The 25,887-nt window shown below is 44.4% G+C and overlaps 1 protein-coding gene and 1 pseudogene across 1 annotated transcript in view; one reads left to right on the plus strand and one right to left on the minus strand.

Moving 5' to 3' along the window:
* The window catches only part of Ppm1e (protein phosphatase, Mg2+/Mn2+ dependent, 1E), a 132,078-nt gene that overhangs the window by 58,658 nt on the left and 47,533 nt on the right, over positions 1–25,887 (minus strand). The gene's annotated exons all lie outside the window — the stretch shown is intronic.
* LOC120095391 (small nucleolar RNA SNORA70) lies at positions 20,363–20,484 on the plus strand (annotated as a pseudogene).

A 25,887-nucleotide genomic window follows, 5' to 3' on the forward strand; every position in this document is an offset into this window, starting at 1 on the left:
TGCCACTCAATTAGACATCACTTTCAAACATGGGTGCTTCCTTCTACAAACTAACTTTACTTTTATTGTTTGGGATTAAAAGGGAATACTAAGGATACATCTGTTTTCCTGTGTGTGCGTGTGTGTGTGTGTGTGTGTGTGTGTGTGTGTGTGAGAGAGAGAGAGAGAGAGAGAGAGAGAGAGAGAGAGAAAGTTGTGTGCTAAGGGCTGAGACACACCACAACTGGAAACAGTTTTTTTTTTCAGTAAATAACACAATCTTGAGGTTCACAGTTGATCAAATATCCTGCAACAAAGATGTTATGACAACTTGCAGTGAATAAGCCCGAGGATCGCTATAGAACCCTTTGAATATTATATTGCTCCCCAGAATGGAAACTCTAGAAGAAATGGATACATTTCTACAAGCTTATACAACCTATCGAAATTACATGGAGATTATAAACAGTTTAGGCAGGTCCATAACAAGGCTGAAGCACAATAACAAGTCTCCAAAGAAAAGCTCACGACTGGAGGGATTTGTTACTGAAATCTACTGAATCTTTTCAAAAGAGTTAACACCAATGCTCCTCAAATTGTTCTGTAGACTAGGAAGGGAGAGGATGCTACCAAGTTCATTCTATGAAGCTAGCAATACTTTGACACTAAAACCACAGGTTACAATAACAAAAAGAAAGCTATAGGCCGATAGCTCATGAGAATAAGTAAGAATATTCTCCATAAAATACTTGGCAATTAAAAAGGCAAGAAATCATATAAAGATGGTTTCATTCCAGGGATGCAAGAATGATTCAAAATGTGCAAGTTAGTAAATATAATATCATATTAAATCAATAAGATTAGAAATCACATGACCACCTCAATAAATGTGGAAAGGGCATTAGAAAAAGTCTAACATCCCTTAATTATAAATGTCCCAAAGAAATGAGGAATAAAAGGAGCACACACAGCACCCCCATCAAGGCACATCAGACAAGCCTGCTGCCAACAGTATGCTAAGTGGGGAAAAGTTAAAGTGCTTCATCTAAAATCAGGAACCAGACAGCACATTCACTTTCTCCACTCCTCTTCGATAGAAAATGGAGGTCTTAGCTAGAGCAGTAAGACAAGAAGGGAAGGTGTAAGTAAGAAAGGAAGAAGTCAAATTACCCCTACTTGCAGAGGATGTGGTCCGCAACTTAAAAGGTCCTATAAACGGCACTAGAAATCACTTAGATTTTATAAACACTTTCAGCAAAGAATCAAGATAGAAAATCAATATACAGAAATCAGGAGCGCAGGATCAGAGACTGAGGTCAACGGTAATGATGCCTGGTGAGCACAATGCCCCTGAATTTCAGTCCCTAGCACAGGGGGAAAAACCAGTCACTTTCTGCTTATCAGTAATGAATTTCCCAAAAAAAAAAGAAATATAAAAATTCACTCACAATCATTTAAAAATTACCTCTGATGAAATCTAGCCAATTAAATTTTAAAACACTAAAGACATTACAGAAAACACCAGAAGACAGAGCACTAATGACCATGAGTCACAGAGATAATATGTAAGAATGGTTGTCCTGCTGACAAGATTTGAAAATTTAAAGCAATGCCCCATTAAAATTCCAACTTCCGGGGTTGGGGATTTAGCTCAGCGGTAGAGCGCTTGCCTAGGAAGCGCAAGGCCCTGGGTTCGGTCCCCAGCTCCGAAAAAAAGAACCAAAAAAAAAAAAAAATTCCAACTTCCACAGAACTAGAAAAAATAATCCTGGGGCTGGGGATTTAGCTCAGTGGTAGAGCGCTTACCTAGGAAGCGCAAGGCCCTGGGTTCGGTCCCCAGCTCCAAAAAAAAAAAAAAAAAAAAAAAAAAAGAAAAGAAAAAAAGAAAAAAGAATCCTAAAGTCCAACAGGGAGCATGGGTCTAAACAGTCAGAGCAGCCTTAGGCAGAAAGGCAACAAGGAAGGCGTCCTAATACCTCATCTCAAACCACGGTGGCAAAGGAAGAAAGAAAAACTGGTCAGTAGATAAAAAATAAATAGACCAATGGGACAGAGTAGAGGAGCCAGGGGGGGGACTCAGTCAGCCATAGCCCGTAACCTTTGACAACTGTCATGAAAACGCCTTAGAAAAAGAGAGCTTCCATGACGAACAGTGCCTGAAGACTAAGTGTGCAGACGTAGAGTGAAATTACAACCCGATCTCTCGCCAGACAAGAATAACTCTTTAGCTACAAGCACCCATTAAAAAATAAACACTACCAGTAACTCCGTCCCCAGTCCCAAGCACTCTCCTTTCAAATGAATGCTTTCAAGTGGGTTTTTCCTCTTATACTATGGCGACAGCATTTTTTTTTTCCGGAGCTGGGGACCGAACCCACAGCCTTGCACTTGCTAGTCAAGCGCTCTACCACTGAGCTAAATCCCCAACCCCGGCGACAGCATTTCTACTGTCCCAATACAAAGTCTCTTCTGAACCATGCCTTCAACAAGTTCTTCTTTTTTAAAGATTTATTTACTTTATATAAGTACACTGTCACTTTCTTCAGACATCAGAAGAGGGCATCAGATCCCATTACAGATGGTTGGGACCCACCATGTGGTTACTGGGAATTGAACTCTGGGACTTCTGGGAGAGCAGTCAGTGCTCTTAACCACTGAGCCATCTCTCCAGCCCTAACAAGTTCTTCTTAACTGTGCTCATTAATGATTACAGCTGCTTTGACTGCAATCACCAATCTCACTCTGGACAACTTCAACTGCTTCACATTTCCTAGCCAAAGTAACATTCTCCACACCTTTCTGTTCTATTTTTGGGTCTTTCTTATCATAAACCTGGCAAAGAGCAGCTAGGAGGAATCATGCTACAGTCTGAACGCTCTGCTGCTTGGAGTTTCTTCTGCAATTTATGCCATTATGGTGGGTTGGTTTGGCTTTTTTGAAGCAAGGTTTTGTATAGCTGAGACTGACCTTGAACTCATGATCCTCCTGCTGCTATGGCCCAAGTGCCAAGATATATACTATATACATACACATGTATGTGTGTAATACATGTCTGGCTAACCTTTACTTGTAAATTTAGCCTCATTCAAACTTTCAGGTTATAGGCAGAGCATAACCATGATTTGCCAGGATATAAATGAATGGCCTCTAGGCCAATCCTGGTCTAGGCTCTCCTAGGAAACCTCATTAACACAGTCCTTACTGTCCACACCTCTGCTGGCATTTTGGTTTTCAATGATGCCATCATCATGGCCATTGCCTTCTGCTTACAGAATTCTAGACTAATACAGAGCCTGAAACTCTCACACATTCTTCATGTACATCAGTTCTGACAGCCCACGGACCACGTGGTCAGGTTATCACAGCAATGACCACACTTCTCAGACACAAGTTTCTGTGTTAGTTACTCTTCTCATCACTATGACAAAGTGCTTGAAACAACTTAAGGGATGGTGGTTTGTTTTGATTCACAGTCTAAGACAGTCCATCACGGTCAGGAAGTAGGGCAGAGCCTGTGGAGGCTCACAGCTAGAGCAGCAGGAACGAGAAGCTGCTTGCTTATATTTAGTGAACCAGGAAGCAGACAGGTCAGGCAAAATTGGGGGTGGGTCATAACCTATGAGTTGTAAGGCATACCTTTGGTAACCTCCCTCTACCTAGACTCACCTCTTAAAAGATGTTTTATAAAATGTGAGTTTTACAATTTTCTAGAACACTGTTACCAGCTTATGGCCATGTTCTTAAACCACAGGGACCTACAGGGACCTGTCATATTCAAATCATGACACTAGGCATGGTGGGAAATGCCTGAATTCTCATCATTCAAGAGAACAAGTATCAGGAGTTCCAGGCAGCCCAGGATATAAAGTGTGTCTATTTTACCTTAGTTTTCACATATTGGCTCCACTGAGATATAATTAACATATCAAAGTCTTGTTTCTTGTGTTCCTCTTACCAAAATCTTTCAATGCTCACCTCAAAGACAGGCCCTAAGAGTGTGTGGCTGTGATTTAAGCATCATTAGATGAGGCTTGCTGCAAGGAATACTGAGTTTGCATTGCTTATTGTCAACACACTTTAATGGTTTTGTGTACGCCTACCTGCCTTGTCTCAGACAGGCTCTCACTGCTCCCCCTCCTGCCACCGCCTCTCAGTGCTGGGATTATAAGCACACACCACCACATCTGGATTCAATAGTTGTGATTTGTTTTGTTCCAATACACTAAACTGTCAAGAAGCCAGTGGTGGCTGCTTGGTTGACAGCTGGCAGACTCCCACCCCCCCCACCACACACACACACACACCAGACAAAACATGTATTAGGGAGCTGAAGCAGTAACTAATGAAGGGTGAAGGCCAGGCCAGGCTGGGGCTGTTACTGATGCCTACATTGTTCTAAGGGCAGCAGTGGTTGGTCTGTGTGAAGTAAAGTTCCTAGACAGCAAAGAAGAAGGGAGACAGCCACCCCTGCAGGGAAGATTCTGCAAGGCTCACAGAACTTTGTAATTGTGGAAAGCTGAATGTCGCAAAGCCAGGGTTGAGTTATTTTAGGATCTCTTCAACTGCTTAACAGCAGTTCACTGCCCGCCTCTGTGTCTGACCTAATAACCTATGACTATCAGGTACATCCTCTGGGTGAGCTGACCACTGGCTTCCACCAACCCAAAAGCTAACGTGACATTAGATAGCAGCTAATGACCAGTGGGGTTTTCTCTGTGGTGGTCTTCCTGATATCTTCATCAATGTGTTTAAAAATGCTTCGAAGGTTGAATGTCGAGGCACATGCTTTTAATCGAAGCTCACAGAAGGCCTCAGAGGCAGGTGGATCTCTATGAGTTCCAGGCCAACCTGGTCTACACAGTGAGTTCCAGGCCAGTGAAGGCAACATAGTGAGTCCTTGTCTCAACCTTCATCCCCAGGCCAAAAATGAAATAAATACGAAAGTGCTTGATTTATGACTTTGTTCAGCAACTGTAAAAACTTCACCAAACTTTGTACATGGCATCTGAGGCCACCTGAAGCCATGTTCCTGGACTGTGGTCACTTGTACTTGATCAAGAACACACTGCCTCTTACTCCCTTTGACCTGAGAGCTGTGTGTCTCGTGGACACCTGTGAGCAGCATCACAGCTCCTGAGGGTCCAGCACGGCCAGTGTGAGGGCTGCTGCTTTAAGGAGGAGCTGGCAGGTGCCAGATAGCCTGTCCTCTGAGAGACCTTAAACATTTCACAACCATCTTGGAACTTCCCCAGGACTACAGACATTAGGAGGCAGCTCTAAGCCTGCAGGCGCTCAGAGAAAACTCTGGTCAGCATGAGAACACCAAGCTGGGCTGTAGGCTTTGCTCCAGAAGTCTCCACTGCCATCCTAGGTGTGTCCCCACCACACTGCAAAGGTTCTAGGCAAAGTCACTTTGCCAGTAACAACTCCAGATGGCCTATAGACAACCTCACCTGCAACAGCTCAGGAAATCATCACCCTTTCCTTCTTGGGAGAGCATGGCTGATTGTCCCCATATGTGTGGCCCTACCTCTCTGTTCCCATGCTCCTCAAGTGCCTGGAGATGATCCTCCTGTTCATCATCCCGTGTTCAGGAGTAAGTGCCAAGGAAAATCTCCTCCTGAAGTACCTTACTGCACACCAGTAAATCCCTCTGACTGGTCATACTCAGCTTTCTGTCACGGCCACAGCTAGGAGGCAGCTGAGGAGGTCTGGAGAGCCACTGAGAAGAGATCCTGCTGAGCTGGAGAACTGGGATGGTGAGAGATGGGGAGAGCTGAGCTGCAGATGCGAGAGGCTGTGAAGAGCTCAAATGGTCCAAGGTGAGAAACTACGACGGAATGGAAGCCCAGGGGCTGGGAGAAGAGTTCCAGGGAGCTGCAGGAGAAGCCACCTAGTGTGGCTACGAGAGCTGAGGTACCTACCACACACCACAACTCTAGCTGGGGGGTGGAGAGGTGAGCTTTGAAAGGCCTGAAGCAATAGGCCTGAATGAACAGCACTTCCAGACCTAGAGTCTTGAGAATTTAGAGTCATTAGTCTCTGGCTTTGAAGATCTAGGCTTCTTGCCTATTCACAATTTCTAAACTGAATAGGAGGGGGGAAATTTAGCCATTTGCGAGAGAATTTCTCAAAGTCTCTCTCTTCCAGTAACCCATCTGTAAGCTGTTAATCCGGAGAACAGTAGTGTAAAATAAGACTGGGCAGAGTGTGCGAGTAAGCTGGTGAGTGAGTGAGAGAGAGAGTGAGAGAGTGAGAGTGAGTGAGAGAGTGAGTGAGTGAGAGAGAGTGAGTGAGTGAGAGAGTGAGTGAGAAAGTGAAAGAATGAGTGAGAGTGAGAGAGTGAGAAAGTGAGTGAGAAAGTGAGAGAGAAAGTGAGTGAGAGAGAAAGTGAGTGGAGAGTGAGAGTAAGTGAGTGAGAAAGTGAGAGAATGAGTGAGAGAGTGAGAGAGTGAGTGAGAGAGTGAGAGTGAGTGAGAGTGAGTGAGAGAGTGAGTGAGAGAGTGAGTGAGAGAGTGAGTGAGAGAGTGAGTGAGAGAGAGTGAGTGAGTGAGAGAATGAGTGAGTGAGAGAATGAGTGAGAGAGTGAGTGAGAGAGTGAGAGAGTGAGTGAGAGTGAGAGAGTGAGTGAGAGAGTGAGAGAGTGAGTGAGAAAGTGAACGAATGAGTGAGAGTGAGAGAGTGAAAAAGTGAGTGAGAGAGTGAGTGAGTGAGAGTGAGTGAGAGAGTGAGAGAGTGAGTGAGAAAGTGAGAGAGAAAGTGAGTGAGAGAGAAAGTGAGTGAGAGAGAAAGTGAGTGAGAGAGTGAGAGAGTGAGTGAGAAAGTGAGAGAATGAGTGAGAGAGAGTGAGAGAGTGAGTGAGAGTGAGTGAGAGAGTGAGTGAGAGAGTGAGTGAGTGAGAGAGTGAGTGAGAGAGTGAGAGTGAGTGAGAGTGAGAGAGTGAGTGAGAGAGTGAGTGAGAGTGAGTGAGTGAGTGAGAGAATGAGTGAGAGAGTGAGAGAATGAGAGAGTGAGTGAGTGAGAGAATGAGTGAGAGTGAGAGAGAGTGAGAGAGTGAGTGAGAGAGTGAGTGAGAAAGTGAAAGAATGAGTGAGAGTGAGAGAGTGAGAAAGTGAGTGAGAGAGTGAGAGAGTGAGTGAGAAAGTGAGAGAATGAGTGAGAGAGTGAGAGAGAATGAGTGAGAGAGAGTGAGAGAGTGAGTGAGTGAGAGAGTGAGAGTGAATGAGAGAGTGAGTGAGTGAGAGAGTGAGTGAGAGAGAGTAAGAAAGTGAGAGAATGAGAGAGTGAGTGAGAGAGTGAGTGAGAGAGTGAGAAAGTGAGTGAGAGAGAGAGTGAGAGAAAGTGAGTGAGAGAGAGTGAGAGAGAGAGAGTGAGAGAGAGTGAGTGAGAGAGAGTGAGAAAGTGAGAGAATGAGAGAGTGAGTGAGAGAGTGAGAAAGTGAGAGAATGAGAGAGTGAGTGAGTGAGAAAGTGAGTGAGAGAGTGAGAGAGAGTGAGAGAGTGAGTGTGAGAGAGTGACAGTGAGATAGTGAGTGAGAGAGTGAGTGAGAGAGTGAGTGAGAGAGCGAGCAGGAGGGTGAGCGGGCAGGAGGGTGAGTGCTGGCAGCAGCTGGACTGAGTCTTGCAAACCCTGGGCAAGAGCAGTTGCTCACGGCTACTCCCAGTCCCTTATATTCACGTTTGGAGGTGCTTGGGACTGAAACCAAGACCTCACACACGCACTCAACCACGGAGCCAAACCCCACCCCTTGGCAGGCAGGTGTGTTCTAATTAACTATTTCTAAGAACTTTTCATTCCTTCAGCCACTTTCCCAACAGCAGAATAACCTTCTCATTTATCATTCTAGAAGTAAGAGATTCACTCTGTGTGTGTGTGTGTAAGAGTATGTGAGTGTGTGTGTGAGTGTATGTGAGTGTGTATGAGTGTATGTGAGTGTGTGTGTATATGAGTGTATGTGTGTGTCTGTGAGTGTGTGAGTGTGTGTGTATGAGTGTATGTGAGTGTGTATGAGTGTATGTGAGTGTGTGTGTATATGAGTGTATGTGTGTGTCTGTGAGTGTGTATGAGTATATGTGAGTGTGTATGAGTGTATGTGAGTGTGTATGTATATGAGTGTATGTGTGTGTCTGTGAGTGTATGTGAGTTTATGTGAGTGTGTGAGTGTGTGTATGAGTGTCTGTGAGTGTGTATGAGTGTATGTGAGTGTGTGTATATGAGTGTATGTGAGTGTGTGAGTGTGTGAGTGTGTGTGTAAGAGTGTGTGTGTGAGTGTCTGTGAGTGTGTATGAGTGTATGTGAGTGTGTATGTATATGAGTGTATGTGTGTGTCTGTGAGTGTATGTGAGTTTATGTGAGTGTGTGAGTGTGTGTGTATGAGTGTCTGTGAGTGTGTATGAGTGTATGTGAGTGTATATGAGTGTATGTGAGTGTGTGTATATGAGTGTATGTGTGTGTCTGTGAGTGTGTGTATGAATGTATGTGAGTGTGTATGAGTGTATGTGAGTGTGTATGTATATGAGTGTATGTGAGTGTGTATGAGTATATGTGAGTGTGTATGAGTGTATGTGAGTGTGTATGTATATGAGTGTATGTGTGTGTCTGTGAGTGTATGTGAGTTTATGTGAGTGTGTGAGTGTGTGTGTGTATGAATGTATGTGAGTGTGTATGTATATGAGTGTGTGTGTGTGTCTGTGAGTGTGTGTGAGTGTGTGAGTGTGTGTGTGTTTTGATGGGCATCATGCATGTGTTCTACCACTGAGCAACACTCTCAACCCCTTAAAAATCTAATTGCTTACATTTCAGGTACAGTGTATTTCAGTTTGCTAGTATTTTAATTTCCTGTAAAAACAAAACAAAACAAACAAAAAACAAGCACAAAGCCCTAAAACTACACCAGTATATTATCATTGTAGCAGACTTCAAAATATTACTCTTGGGTTACAGATCCCCTATTAATTGGCATGTTAGTTCTCTCTAGGGGGAAAAAAAATCAAACCAGAAAGCAACATAATGTTTAAATATGGTGGCATGCTACCTAATCTTCTGGGGAAATGAATTAAAGTCTTCTAATTAAGTATTCTGAAGTTCAATTAAGAATTTATTTAAGGGGTCTGGAGATGTGGCTTAGCAGTTAAGAGAATTTGCTGCTGTTGCAGAAGACCTGAGTTCAGTTCCCAGCACCCATGTCAGGGAGCTAACACCTGTATCTAGTTCCAGAAGATACAACACGGTCTTCTGGCCTTCATCAGCACCCATACTGCACACACAGACACACACACACACACTCACACACACACACACTCACTCACTCATAGACACACACACACATGCACACACAGACACACACACTCACACACACACACTCACTCACTCACACACACACACAAACACTCACTCACTCACAGACACACACACTCACTCACTCATAGACACACACACATGCACACACAGACACACACACACTCACACACACGCACACTCACTCACTCACAGACACACACACACTCACTCACTCATAGACACACACACACATGCACACACAGACACACACACTCACACATACACTCACTCACTCACAGACACACACTCACTCACTCACAGACACACACACACACTCACTCATAGACACACACACATGCACACACAGACACACACACACACTCACTCACTCATAGACACACACACATATGCACACACAGACACACTCACAGACAAACACACACACATACACACATCTACAAAAATAATTTTTAAAAAGAATTTATTGCTGTGTGATGGTGGTGCACACCTTTAATCCCAGCACTCAGGAGTTCGAGGCCAGCCTGGTCTACAGAGTGAGTTAGTTCCAGAATAGCCAGGGGGACATAGAAACCCTGTCTCAAAACCTGCTCCCCAAAAGAAAAGAGCAAGCCATGCCACTTCTTGCAGGGCCTTTGGAATCGAGATTAACTCTTGTAGGATTTCTCGGCTCAAAGTAAGAGTAACAATTACACAAAGATAACTAAACTAATGGGAGATTAAACTGTTAGTACATGCAAATAATTTATTGGTGAATACATTTGATGGCAACCTTTACTTGCCTCAATAAATTCAAATTTCTTAATAAAAAAAATTCCCTGAACTAAAGACAGGCTGTGGGCATGCTCTCTGCCTTTCATTTACAAAGACAAAAGGTTTGTGGGCAAGAACTTCCCTCCTACAGGCAGGGAAGATGTTCTCTACAACCTTAATCACTTGGAGACAGCGACAGAGAGTGGGAACAGACTTTACTCCATTGATTCAATTCCCTTCTATCTTCCTTCCCACAGCTTAGTGCCTTAGAAAACATGACTGCTGTCTTTTGTCTTGTCACTTCTCTGAAATGTATTGGTCTTTGTTGAAGACATTCATGAAGAGGCAAGGTCTCCATTACTACCAAGCCATGTCCCCAGCACTGTGAGCAGGACTCTAAGTCACCTTTATGAGGTTTTTTTCCCCCTCTTGTGGTGGAAGAGGAAGGATTGATCTTAGCTCACAGTTTAATAGTGGTGAAGTCATGACAACATCCAAAGAAGTGGGTGCTATTCCTGTCTGTGGCAGTAGGAATGTAAGATAGCCTGCCCACATCCTGGCATATAGCTAACCTTGGCCAGAATCAGGACCAGCTATAATCCTCTAACCCCATCCCCTCTTGCCCTATTCCTGTAAGCTAGGGTCCCATATTTCAGAACCTCACAAAACAGCATCGCCATCTGGATTCCAACACATGAGGTGTTCACCGTCAGGAGACTCAGTATCCCAACACATGAGGTGTAGGGCTAGTTCACATTCAAACTATCCCATGTCACCCTTGGTTTCCATAGGCTGGTAGCCATCTTTTAATACAAAATGTATTCAGTACAACTTCAAAAGTCCCAACACTGTTCAAAAGCTTAAAGTTTCTGCTAAGACTCAGCCAACCTCTTCACTGTGAGCTACTGTAAAATGATTAAAAGAAAAGTTACGTACTTCCAGTACATGGTACACAGGGTAAGCATTCCTATCCCCAAGGGAGAATGTGTTACAAGGAAAGATAAGACCTTAGCAAGACCATAATCCAGAAAGAAACGCAAAAGCTGCATCTCTGTGCCTGGTGTCTGGGGCTCGGTATGGTATCACTGGGGTCTGTCTTAGTTACCTTTGCATTGTCATAATGACAAAACACCAGGACCAAGGGAAATTAGAGAAGCAAGCGTTGAATGGGGGCTTCCTGTTTCAGAGGGTGAATCCATGACCGTGATGGTACGGATCATGGGAGCAGGCAGGCATGGTGCTGCAGCAACAGTTAAAAGCTTTCTAGAAAGTTAACTGGGAATGGCTTGGGATTTTGAGACTTCAAAGCCTACTCCTAGTGACAACACCTCCTCCAACTAGGTCACACCTCCTAATCCTTCCCAAATAGTTCAATTAACTGAGACCAAACATTCAAATATATAAGCATATAGGGGCCATTCTCCTCCTTACCATGATGCACTCTAACACGCTGAGTTACTGTGCCTTTCTAGTCCTCCCGTGTGCAGCATACACTCACTCCTTGTAGAGCCAGGTCTACTCTTTGTCCGTAGCCTTACTTGGCAGACCTCCCACGTACCTACCATTTCCAACATCCGCTCGCATCCCCACTGCAACTTCAGCTTCGCTCTCACAGCTATGCACAGCCCACGCAGGAGTTCCATGTGTAGACTATGACCCTGCTACACAGCCAAGCCTGGAACCTTGCCTGGCACAAGCCTTCAGGGCCCCATGACTCTTGCATTCTGCATACATGTAAAACTGTCATTCTATGGATGATGCCACCACCAAATTCTGATGCCAGCTCAATATGTAGTCTGGTCCCCTTTGACTCTCGGAGAGACTTCCCAACTTACTGTGAGAAAATGCTTTTCTAGGTAGCCCTGCTCAAGCAAGATCTCCTGGAAACTATCCAGGCACTTTGCAGGTTAGTTCAAACTGTCAACTTGACACCTACGAATCACCTGGGAAGAGTGTCTTAATGAGGAGTTGTCTAGATCGGGTTGGCCTGTGGCTATGTCTGTGGGGATGTCTTGATTGTTATCTGAGGAAGGAAGACTCAGTCCATGTGGGTGACATTTCATGTGCTAGGCCCTAAAATGTTTAAGAACAAAGGAAGCAGCAAGCAAGCAAATGCTCATTCTCTTCAGGCTTTAGAAAACTTCTCCTCCCTGTGAGGCCCATCATGCTTAGGCCTCAATATGCTATATTGTGTCTGTCTAACCTTCTCCCTCCTGCTTTGAGGCACAGCCATAGCCTTGAGGCCCTCACGCTCTAGTAGACCTCAGACCTGAAGGGAATTGTGAACTGTGTCAGCCTCTTTTCTGTACTGACCACCGATGCTCATCTTTTACTACAGAAATCAAAACTTAATTACATTCAAGTTGAATACTGAATAGAGTTCTTTGTTCAGCAAACTGTAATCACCCATGAGCCAGGATTCAGAGTATCACATCAAATTCTGTGAAAATCTACATGTTTTCATGTAGGCATTCCTAAAAGTGAGAAAACTTGCAGTTGGATGATTGGTTATAGTAAGGTGAACCTTGCTCTGTCGCGTGGGCATCAAATTGGCAATATGTGAGATACTGGTTTCCCAGTACAGGGTCTTTCATGATCCACTCGCTTCAACATGAAGAAAAAACAATTTCTACCAGAAACAAGGCAAGATATATCAAAGAAAATTTGGGCCCTAGCTCCAGTCCATCTAAGACACAGGGGCCTCTTGGACCAGCTCACACCCCTGTGCTGATCCCCCCTCTCCTTTTCCTTTCTTTAAGAGAACTTGCTGGTAAGTAGAGCAATTGATACTGGTACAGAAACCACGCACACACGCACACACAGACACAGACGCACACACAGACATACACAGACACACACAGAGACACAGACACACACAGAGACACACACAGAGACACACACAGAGAGACACACAGAGAGACACACAGACACACACACACAGACACAGACACACACACAGACACAGACACGCACGGACACACACACAGACATACACAGACACACACACAGACACACACAGACACACACACAGACACACACACAGACACACACACAGACACACACACACAGACACTCACAGACATAGACACACAGACACAGACACACAGACATACACACACACTCACACACGTGCACACATGCACACACACATACACGCACACACACACATGTAAACATACACACTCGCACACATATTAATGTTATGTTTACACTAGTAAAGAGACCACACACACATATACAGATATGTTTACATTACTACAGAGGCCACATCCACAACCACATACAAACACATACATAAACATACACACAACACACACAGAACAGTGAACAAAATACATAGCTATTTCTTTTTTACTGGGTTGCTTATAAATAACTTCTACCACTCAAGTTCAGATGAGCCAATTGAATACATAGCTAGTATTACACTTCATGTCTAATTTTCTGTTTACCACTAGCCATCAGAAAGCATCTCTATCGAAGCATTTTTTCCCCAAAATATACATACACAAAACAGCATATACCAAATCCCTCTTAACCAAAGCGTGGGCCAGGATGGGCATGGCAGGGAGAAAGCATGACCTGGTTCTGTCACTGCATTAGTACTTTGTGGAAGCTTTACATGTAGGTGTAAGGGCTAAGTTAGTGAATACATAGCCTCCCATCAAGTTGCGATCGATGCAGCTCAATGTTAGATCACTGGCCTAGCCTATGTCAGAGTTAGATCTCCAATACTATACAACCAAAAACCAAATAGACAAAACCATTCAAGGGATATTGTAGCAATGCCAGTGTTTTTAGTTTTAATAACTGTAGATGTCACCTGGGTGAATTGGTACTCTGAGCTCTGCATGCTTTTGCAACTTCTATGTAAGCATAAAATTAGTTCAAAATTGAAGTTTAAATTCCTGTTACTTATGTAGAAAACACCTTTCAACCTATGCCCAAGATCACTTTTAAACTGGGGACAACACCAATTTTTAAAACCACTTTATGAAACCTGGAGTGGTGATCACCCAGCCCAAGTTCCAGGTCACTCATTGTTCCAGAGAGAGACTATCACAAAAACAAACAAACAAACAACTGTGCAAAGCTAGCACACACTCACTACACTCACACACAAACCAGTGCCTTTGAGTTTGTGCATGTGAACAGGGGACTTCTGTAAGGCTGAACTTTTCTTTAATTTCAACAAGATAAAACTCTGAAAGTACAAACCAGGACTTAGGCTTATTTTTGTGAGCCATTCCAAATATAACAATATTTCAAAGGAAGATGATATGCTTTACTCTACATTGCATGGAGCCTAGCTGGAATCCTGCTTTCAACTCCAGGATCATTATCTGTGAGCAGCTAGTTCAGAGGTTAATGATCAGGAGACAAGAAAAACCTGAGACAGTACCCTGTGAGGAACAGAGCACTACCTCTGGTGCCTCCCACCCTTCCACCCTCTCTCCAGAGTGCCCCTGCCCACCGTGCCTCTGACCTCCAGGAGACCTTAACCCAGTGGCATGGCTCCTTTCTGTCTCTACTCTCTTCCCTGGGGCAGTTGCCAAGATGTGTGGCTTACATGACCTGAGGTTTTTCTTTTACACTCTAGTTGTCCTTGAGCTTAAAACAAAAACAGAGGAACAGGGACATGCTCAGAGAAGACAGCCAAGTTCTGACTGCTGTCCTCAAATCTACAGAAGGTTTCAGGCAAAGCAACAGGCAACAGGCACACCATACTTAGAGCAGTTCTACCGTGAAGAATTGGGATCGATTGTCCAAGAGGCAAAGATGGGTAAGGCGACACCAAGAAATAGTTCAGAGAGGACGTGGACAGGCTGTCTTAGAGCTGCTCACTGGCCTGGAGGATAAAAGCAGTGGGATAGTGTTGACATTTCAGGACTGCTGCCTAAAAATAGCAGACATACACATCCATTTATCTCAGCAATGTTCTGAAACGTGAAATTAAAATAACAGAGAACCACAGAAGATGGTGGATTTAAAGAGAAAGAAAGGGTGGTGGTGCCTTTCCTCAGAGCAGGGAGCTTAATCCAGGATGGGAATGGGGCATCGAGGCTGCTGCTTGGCATCAGAGAACTGTAAACTCTAAGGCTGGAGCCTGGTTCTCCGAGGCAGCCCGAGTGAGGAAGCATGCTAGAGTCATGGACATTAAACCCACAAAGGAAACACCCAAGACACAACCTTCCCACACACAACCTTCCCACACACAACCACCACACAACGATTCCTCCTCATCCTACAGGGAAGAGAGAAGGTTTACTCTCTGTAATTGAACCAGACATCTCTGTTTTCAAAGACAAAAAGTGTAGCCGGAGCTAGAAACAAGGCTGGATGGTTGGGATCCTCGATCCTCAATCCTCCAGACGAGTTCAGGTCCCAGCACCCACACAGGGCAGCTTCCATGTCCTGAAACTCCAGCTCCAAGGAATCCTACATCCTCTTCGGGCCTCCAAAAGCATCCATGCATTCATAAAAAGAATAAATCTTTCTTTTTAAAGAATAGTAAGGTATAACAGTAAGTTGTTTTACTATAAGGATACTATGTGAAAGGTTGTATACAAACAGATGTCTTCCCTGAATGGACACCTCAAATACTGTACAGAGTCTAAAAGCCTTAAAAAAAAAAAAACCGAACACAGGCTCTCTGCTCCTCCCTGTTCCAGAGACAGCCACATCTGCTCATGCAGTGCCAACCTTGTCCTGTAGACAAGATGGTGAATGTCAGTGTGAACAGATTTGGCCATATTAGGTGCTTGGTTCTTCTGCTGTCTTCAGGGCTGTCTTCTGCTCTGCTGTTGGCAAAGTGGAGACTGTTGCCATCAATGACCCCTTCATTGACCTCAACTACATGGTCTACATGTTCCAGTATGACTCTACCCATGGCAAGTTCAATGGCACCATCAAGGCTGAGAATGGGAAGCTTGCCATCAATGGGAAGCCCATCACCATCTTCCAGGAGCGAGATCCTCCTTACATTAAATGAGGTGACACTGGTGCTGAGTATGTCATGGAGCCTACTGGTGTCTTCACCACCATGGAGAAGGCCAGGGCCCACTTGAAGGGTGGGACCAAAAGGGCCATCATCTCCTTTCCTTCTGCCAATCCTCTCATGTTTGTGATGGGTGTGACGATGAGAAATATGACAATTCATTCAAGATTGTCAGCAATGCATCCTGCATAACCAACTCCTTAGCTCTGCTGGCCAAGGTCATTCATAACAACTTTGGCATCGTGGAAGGACTGATGGCCACAGTCCAGGCCATCACTGCCATTTAGAAGGCTGTGGATGGCCCCTCTGGAAAGTGTGATGGCCATGGGGCAGCCCAGAACATCATCCCTGCATCCACTGGTGATGCCAAGGCTGTGGGCAAGGTCATCCCAGAGCTGAACGGGAAGTTCACTGGCATGGCCTTCTGTATTTCTACCCCCAATGTATCCATTGTGGCTCTGACATGCTGCCTGGAGAAACCTGCCAAGTGTGATGACATCAAGAAGGTGGTGAAGCAGGCATCTGAGGGCCCACTAAAGGGCATCCTGGACTACACTGAGGACCAGTTTGTCTCCCTCGACTTCAACAGCAACTCCCACTCTTCCACCTTTGATGTTGGGGCTGGCATTGCTCTCAATGACAACTTTGTAAAGCTCATTTCCTGGTATGACAATGAATACGGCTACAGCAACAGGGTGGTGGACCTCATGGCTTACATGGCCTCCAAGGAGTAAGAAGCCCTGGACCACCCACCCCAGCCCAGCAAGGACACTGAGAGCAAGAGAGAGGCCCTCGGTTGCTGAGGAGTCCCTGTTCCAACTTGGCCCCCAACACTGATCATCTTTCTCTCAGTTTCCATCCCAGACCCCCATAATAACAGAAGGGGCCTAGGGAACCCTACTGTCTTGAATACCATCCATAAAGTTCACTGTACCCACAAAAAAACCCACAGATCACATACAAATAGGATAAGAAGTCAAAATGCTATTTTTTTCAATAATAACAAAGAAAATACAGAGGTGATAGAACAGTGCCTTCAAAGTTAGGTGACTTAAATTCCATATTAATCAAGGGGCAGGGGTAAAGACATTTCAGAATGGTGAAAAACCAAAACAAAATCCTCACAATTGTGAATCTCTTATAGAAAGACTACTAAAAGATACGCACCTGCAAAACAAAAGAGGAAATCCAGAAAGAGGAAGGCATGAGAACCAGGACACCTGGACTCCCACACGGGAAAGAAGCAAAGGGCTTCAAACGTGACGGCGGAGCCCAAGAATGGGAGCCACACAGGCGTACACACCAGAGCAGACTGAGTGGATGTTAGACGCTTTTAGCTATGCTCAGAGAGAGTTTACAGCTATACAGTCGGAAACAGAAACGATAAGTATACAGAAAACTAAGGAAATGAAGTAGTAATGATCATTGACTCTGGGGAAAATGAAATATTATACAGGAAGTAAACTGTAAACGCAATATACAGTGGCCAGGCTGGGAACACATTTACATAATATGAACAATGTAAATGTTATTCTGTCCTAAATTCTGATCTGACTATAGAGGGAAAGTGTGGAGAGGGCAAGTGGCAGCAGAACTTGAAGAAGGTCTTTATATTTATTTTTTTCAGAGTAAGAAACAGAGGTAAATCCTAGAGGAAACAATTTAAATCATCCAAACATAGTTGCCATAAAGAAAGACATACAGAGGACAGGGAAAGAGACTGCTGCCTTATTACACACTGACAGCAAACTACTCTGCTTACTTAAAAATGCATGTATTAGGGCTGGAGGATGGCTCAGTGGTTACTTACTGCATTTGCAGACATCCCATGTTTGGTTCTTAGCACCCACATCAGGCACCATACAATTGCTTGTAGCACCAATTCCAGGGGACCCAATGTCCTCTTCTAGGCTCTGAAGGCACCTGCACACATGTGCATCCCCTCCAACACCCACTGTACGGATATAAAATTAAAAATAAATCTTTGGGCTCAAGAGATGGCTCAGTGGTTAGGAGCACTTGCTGGTCTGCTAGAGGATCTGAGTTTGGATCCTAGCAACCATGTCTGGCAGCTTACAACTGCCAGGAACTCCAGCTATCACCAGTACCAAAATCCAGAAAACTCCACTGACTTTATAATCTCACACCCACACACACACCCTCATCTACACCCACACCCACGCCTGCCTTATGAGAGCTTTTTAAAAACATTGGTTTTTATGTGTTTACCTGCATGTATGTATGTGGTACCATGGGCATGCAGGTGCCAACAGACGCCAGAAGGGGGTTTCAGATCTCAAGAATCAGAGTTACAGAGAGATGGTGGTGAGCTGCCACATAGGTGCTGGAAACTTAAACCCAGGCTTCTGCAAAAGCAGCAAGTGCTCTTAACTACTAAGCCAACGGCTCTCAACCTTCCGAAAGCTGCTACCCTTTAATTCAGTTCTTCGTGTTGTGGTGACCACAACCATAAAATTATTCCATTGCTATTTCATAACTGTAATTTTGCTACTGTTGTGAATCACAATGTAAATATCTTGTTTTCCAATAGTCTTAGGCAATCCCTGTGAAAGTGTTGTTTGACTCCCCCAAGGAGCTGTGACCCACATGTTGAAAACCGCTATAATAAGCCATCTCCCTAGTTTGAAATGTATTTATTTTTTAATTTTTCTGTTAGTCCAGATTGCCCTCAAACTTGCAACTGTTCTACTTATTCTCTTGAACACTGAAGCTGTGAGTCTGTCCCACTACGCCCAGACAGACCAACTAATTCAATGGTCTTAGACTATAACCAAGTCCCACTGAATAAATCTTTATGATGAGATCATGGAAGTAAAATTCAGAGAAATCTTTGCCATATTCCATGGACTCAGAAATGTACCTTGAGCCTTAGCCAGCAGATTTAAACAAGTATCCAATTCATCACCAAGAGGAGCAAAAGACAGGTAGGGTCTGGGGACATAGCTCAGTGGCAGAACATTTGCCTAGCACGTTGAAGCCTTGTGCTCCATTCTCAGTACCAGAGACAGAGGACAGGGACAGAGAAGGAGGTGTGGAAGGGCATACTAGGAGGAGAGAGAATTTAAATGGTCAGCACAGTCCACCACAGCTGCAGGAAACCCGTAAAAGGATTCACAAGCCTGTAATTTAATGGGAGACCCTTTGCTGAGCTAAAACTAATTTCTCTTTTAAAATCTAAAATGATAGACAGTAAGCAATAATTTCATTGTATAATTGGGTTAAATGTACATTTAATGTACTCTCTTCCTTCAATATAGCTTATCTTTGAGGTTCTGTGGAATCTGAGTTGCCATAACAACCTGAGTAAATCCTTCATTACTGTAGACATCTGTAGCTATTTATAAATGCAACAGCTGGATCTGTCCAGTTAAATATCTTTTAGAAAACACCAAAGTAATTTTCATTTATTCTGGATAAACCTAAGGAAAAATTCAGGTAGAATTAAAGCTAAAACTATTATTCCAATATTTGTATCTTAAATATTAAAAGGAACTATAAACTATGGAGAATAAAGCAGAGAGCTAAAGACCCTTCATTTTCATTTCGTTGTTTTTCTTCCTCTGTGTGTGCCGTGTATGAGCACCCATTCAAAAGAAGCTGTGTTAACAAAGCGTTCTAAACTATCAACTTTCCTCCACAGAAATATGCTTATTTTATTTTTAAATATTTAAATATTTAAAGATTTATTCTTATGTATATGATGTTTTGCCTTCATGTATGTCATGTCTGTGTATCACTTGCATGTCTAGTACCCAAGGAGTTCTGAAGAGGGCGAGGCTCCTCTGGAACTGGAGTCACAGACAGTTGTGACCCACCATATAGGTGCTGGGAACAGAACAGCTCTAGAAGAGCCAAGAGTGCTCTTGGCTGTTGATCCATTGATCTAGTATTTTTAATTGTGCATGTGTATGTACTTGTTCAAGAGAATGGAGTTGAGGAGAGAACATCAAATAGATACCCCAGAGCTAGATAGAGTTACAGGCCTTTTGGGAGTCACCTGACATGGGTGCTGGGAACTGAACTCAGGTCCTCTAGAAGAGCATTGTGTGCTCCTAATCACTTACACATCTCTCCAGCCTCTAAAATATACTTGTTTTAAATGCATACCATCTCTCCAGTGCTACATAAGTCAGTACCCAAGGACATAAACAATGTGGTTTATAGGAAACATTTAGTAGCTGTGACAGCCTGGTTAAAAAGCAATAGCAGCACAGGCACGTGGGTTCGAGCCTTTAAACCGAGCACTCAAAAGGCTGAAGCAGGGAGACTGGGTTTGAGTTCCACCTGGGTCACAGATGAGACCACTTCAAAAGAAACCTGGAGCCAATAAACTGACCAGGTTCCTTCCCTCATGCAGTCCTGGTGTGCAAACAGCAGCCTCCTTGGTGGTATTCCAGCCTGTCACTCATGCTCTGCCCTAAGGGGCCTTGGAGAGGATTTTCTTGTGGCTATTCATGTCTCTGATCTCAGTGCTGTCCTAAGTGTCAGCTCCAGACAGGTATTCAGGGTGATATTGGAAAGCCTAAGGGTCCAGAGTTCACATTGGCCAGGTCACTATGTCCATCCCCACCAAACGACAGAATAAGGAACATGTAATTGAGGCCCTGTGGAGAGCCAAGTCAAGTTTTCTGACTACCAGAAGATCTACATGTCAAAGAAGTAGGGGTTCACCACGTTAAATGCAGATCAGTTGGACATGAGAGCTGAGAAGAAGCTCATGCTCCATGGCTCTGGGGTCAAATATATCCCCACCATGGTCCCTAAGACCTGCGCTCCTGCAGGCTTCCACTGTACTGAGTTCTGCCCCCCACATTCATGCTCAGTAATAAATCTCACATCCAGTCTAGAAGGAAAGAGAAGAGGGGTGAGAGGAGGCCAGGGATGTAACTTCTTTATAGGGTACTTGCTTAGGACACAAGAAACCTGTGTTTGATCCACAAGACCACATAAATAATATAGTTCACATATACTCCTAGCACTTGAGAGGTAAAAGCAGGAGAATCATAGTTCAAGGTTATCCCCAACTACATATTGAGTTGAGGCCAGCCTAGGGTATACAAGACCTTGTATCAAAAAGAAATGGAGTGAATAGAATAAGTTATGTTAAAAGAATATCCTCTTCACTGATTTCAGCTCCTTAGTCTATGAAAAAAAAATTTTTTTTGAGAAAGGTTCTCTCTAAGTAACCCTGGATGTCCTGGAACTCCCTTTGTAGACCAGGCTGACCTTGAACTCACAGATATACACCTGCCTCTGCCTCCTGAGTGCTGGGATTAAAGACATGTGCTACCATGTCTGGGCCAGATGTTTGTGTGTGTGTGTGTGTGAGTGTGTGTGTGTGTAATGTGTGTGTGTGTCTGTGTGTATGTGTGTGTGTGTCTGTGTGTCTGTGTGTGTGTGTTTGTGTGTCTGTGTGTGTGTGTCTGTGTGTGTGAGTGTGTGTGTATGTGTGTGTGAGTGTGTGTGTATGTGTGTGTGAGTGTGTGTGTGTGTGTGTGTGTGTGTGCTCTCAGAGGACCCCGGGTTTTGTTCCCAGTACCCACATCACATGACTCACAGCCACCTATAACTCTAGTTCCAGGGGACCCAGTGTCCTCTTCTGGCTTCCTTAGGCATGCACGCACATAAATGAAGGAAAAATTATATTAAAAGTTGTTTTATCTTGCAGCATTTAGCAGCTAACAGCCTCAAAAACTTCTGATTTAACAAATTGCTCAGGTTCTGACTATTGCATCTAGGGCCATCTATCGTTTTATCCCCATAGGAAACAGTTTTAAATTACATATCAGTAACTGTATTGTTAACGCATTTTCCTCTTGGGTTGATGGCAGTGTCTATCCCTCTCCTTTCAAACTCTGTTCAACTCTAACTTTTCTATCTATGTATTCCAGGCTAGGGCCCTAAATGAGCTACAGCCACAACCCATAGCTCACATTTTAAAAGCCTATTGTAATTTAGAAATAATCAACTAACTTTCACAAAAATTAAATCTCGCACTGTGTTCATGTATAATCAAAGCAGTACTTAAATTTTGCAGATTTCTGGCTTGGGGGTGGGGGGTGTTTGTTTGAGGCAGGGTTTCTCTGTGTGGTCCTGGCTGTCCTGGAACTTGCTCTATAGACTAGGTCTCAGACTCAGAGATCTGCCTGATTTTGCCTCCCAAGTGCTGGGATTAATGGTGTGGCCACCACCACCAGGCAATACTAAATTCTTTTTTAAAAAAATCCAGGCACGTGGCACATGGCTGGTGTTAGGAGGCAGGAGGATCTTTGAAGGTTTGCAGCCAGGTTTATACAGAGTTCCAGCCCAGCCGGGCCTTTGTTATGAGAACGAGGCAACCAACAAACTAATCTGCAGATGGTGCAGACAGCTACTAGCAATGTTGTTTTCTAGTTGAGAAGACTGACTACAGATGCCTAAGAACCATCCTCCTGCATTCGTACATAAGACACACCTGGTCCCTAAAGCCTTTGCCCCTTTACCTGCATCTCTTAAGGAATAAAGTGACAACAGTCCTGAGAAGCCATTCCTACTCCTGGGATGGCAACCCTGGGTGTCCTTATGGTAAGTCCACATGACCCACACGTTCAGGCTGTCCAGCAACTTAACAGCATCCTTGCTTGTGCCTGCCTTCTTGTTCAGCTTCTTTGGGTCTGTAGACTGCAGCATGGGTATCCTGTACTTTATGGCCAGTATTCATTTATAAGTGAGTACACACCATGCATGTCCTTTTAGGATTAGGTTATCTCACCTCAGGATGATATTCTCAAGATCCATCCATTTGCTTGCAAAATTCATAATATCTTTGCTTTTAATAGCTGAATTGTATTCCATTGTATAGATTACCACTTTTTTTTTATCAGTTGAGAGACATCTAGGTTGTGTCTAATCTCTGGCTAAAGGAATAAAGATGCTATTAACACAGTTGAGCAAGTGTCTTTGTGCGATGGTGTCCATGAGAATGAATGGAAATCTACAACTCCCAGGGGCTGGGGGTAGGGGCATCTTCAGGACAAGACAGAGAGCTATGAGAAGGGAGGCACCCAAGAGCCAATGGGGGTATCCTTAAGTGTGACTCACAGCATTGGGGATATGGGACCTGAAGAGGTCACTTCCTAGGGACACCAAAATCCATCCTCAAAAATTTTGACCCAACATTTACCCTGACTACAAGAAATGCAGGGACAGAGTATGGAGCAGAGACAGAGGGAATGGCCAACCAATAACTGGTCCACCTGGAGACTCATCTCATGGGTAAGCACTAATCCCTGACTATTGATCATCATATTCTGTTATACTTGCCAACAGGAGTATAGAATGGCTGTCCTGAGAGGCTCCACCCAGCAGCTGACTCAGACAGATGCAGACATCTGTCTGACAACCAAACAGTAGCTGGAGCTTGGGGGCTCTTATCAAAGAATAGGAGGAAGGATTGTGAGCCCCAGAGGGCTAGACACTCTATAAGAAGACCAAAAGAGTCAACTCACCTGGACCCTTGGGGCTCTCAGAGACTGAACTACTAACCAAAAAACATCCAATGGGCTAGACCTAGGCTTCCCTGCACATGTGTAGCAGATGTGCAGCTTGGTCTTCATGTGGTTTCACCAACAACAGGAGCAGGGGCTGTTCCAAAAGCTGTTGCCTGTCTGTGGGATACGTTCTTCTAGCTGGATTGTCTTGTCTGACCGCAGTGGAAGAATGCACCTAGCCTTGCAGAGAGTTGATGTGCCAGGGCAGGGGGATATCTTGCGGGGGAGGAGGGAATCTGTTCAGAGGAGAAGGGGGGAAGATGAGGGAAGGATTGTAGGAGAGGTGATGGGGAGGGGGACAGTGAGCATGATGTAAAGTGAATATGTAAAAGAAACCAATAAGCAAATGTCATTTTGTGCGCATAAATGTTAATTCTGCATGTGCATGTAATGCACCGTATGCATGCCTGGTGCCCTCAGAAGTCCGAAGAGACTAGAGTAAAGATAATTGTGAGCTGCCATGAAGGTGCTGGGAGCCAAGCCTGGGTCTTCTGCAAGAGCAGCCAGTGCTCTTAATGCTGAGCTATCTCCCTAGCCCCTGAGTCCAAGACTTTTTAAAACTATTCTGTTTGGTAGCTAAAAATGTGCTTAGATAAACTATATTATCCCCTCTCGCAGTCCATGTCTCCATGAGTAAAGGAGACACTACTGTTCTCATTTGAAAGACCAGAAAACAAATCCAGCTTGGCAGGTTTGCCCCGGTGGAAGAAACAGAGCACTAGCGATGCTGGGCCAGTTCCCTGACATCTTTTTTATCCTTTGCTACCTCGCTGTTTTACAAGTGACAAGGACAGCAAGTGGGCAATGGGCTTTGACAGCCTTTGGTCGTCACAGATCTGGAACAACAGAATCAATTACCATCTGTTCCTTCCAAAAGCAGATCCCAACAGTATGGTACATCGGACTGACACCATAATTTTAATTATCAACTGAAGTATCAGACTTATGTTTCTTATACTTAAGCATTTCCCCCACAGGGAGGGAAAAGAACATTGGATTCCATGTGTTCTACTCATGGACAGCCAGTGTTTAAAGCAGAAATATTTTAATTGTTGAGCACATTTATAAATGTCTATAGGGTATACCGTTAGCAATGTGAACACCTTCTGTTTGCAGAACACTTAATCCTGGTATAAGGCCAAATTAAAAGAGCAAGAGAAGGCGACCCCAGTGCATTCTTCCTATTAACAATTGAGCAAACACTCAGAAGCTGTCCTAAAGCTCAGCTAACCTCTGAAAAATCCAACTTGCCAGCTACATAACCCATATTGCTGTTCTCTATAATGCCAGCTTATCTCAGTTGATACCCCTCTTTAGTCTTTCACACACACATGTACACACACACCCCATGGGCACGTGCACACACGCGTGCGCGCACACACACACACACACACACGACACACACACACACGACACACACACACCACACACACACCACACACACACCACACACACACATACACCACACACACACGCACACACACACACCACACGCACACACACCACACACACGCACGCACACGCGCGCACGCACACACACGCACACACAGCGCACACACACACACACATACACCACACACACATGCATGCACACACACGCGCGCACACACACACGCCCCTACTTGTCTACCTCCCTTTAATGAGTCCTTCCTTCCAACTTTACTCTTCTGCTCTCATCTTTAGCTGGGCTCTTTGTCACCTTCCAGACTCCTTCCTGAAGCTGCTACTTCAACGCCCACTTCAAGCTGCAACTTCATCATCTTAAGCATAAAATGATCTTTTCCCTCTGTCACCTTTCAATACCTCATTAGCAAAATGCATGTCAGGTAGGCAGAGGCAGCTGGCTGATGGACTGAGTTCACACTAAGCAGCCTACAGCTGGTGAATAGCTGATCTGTTTTAGACAGGCAGGCTGGGGAAATTGTTGAGAAAAGACTATGCTCATATATATTTAAAGTATGTATCATGAGCAAAGGAATTCCTTGTGAGTGTGAGTCAGACCTAAGCCGAGATCTCGCCAATTTAGATAGGCAGATCATCACGCTGTATGAATAACAGCTCTGAAGACCTAATAGACAGCAAAATCCTGGCATTCACATAGTTCAACCTAGTCCCCAACCCCCACCCCACGCCTTTAGCTATGTAATAAACATCCTTGCCCCAGTCCCACAGCTCTCAAGACAAATTTCCTCCATTACTGTAGAGGATTTTGGCCATTGCTTTGTATCCATCCCTCCTCACTTCATGAGAGAAGGAAGCTGTGTCTACTGTATAAGCAAAGTGCCTACCTGGTCCTAAGCCATCCAACCCCGC

The sequence above is a fragment of the Rattus norvegicus genome, chromosome 10, assembly GCF_021556685.1.
Source record: "Rattus norvegicus strain SHRSP/BbbUtx chromosome 10, alternate assembly SHRSP_T2T, whole genome shotgun sequence".
In the NCBI taxonomy this organism is placed as follows: Eukaryota; Metazoa; Chordata; class Mammalia; order Rodentia; family Muridae; genus Rattus; species Rattus norvegicus.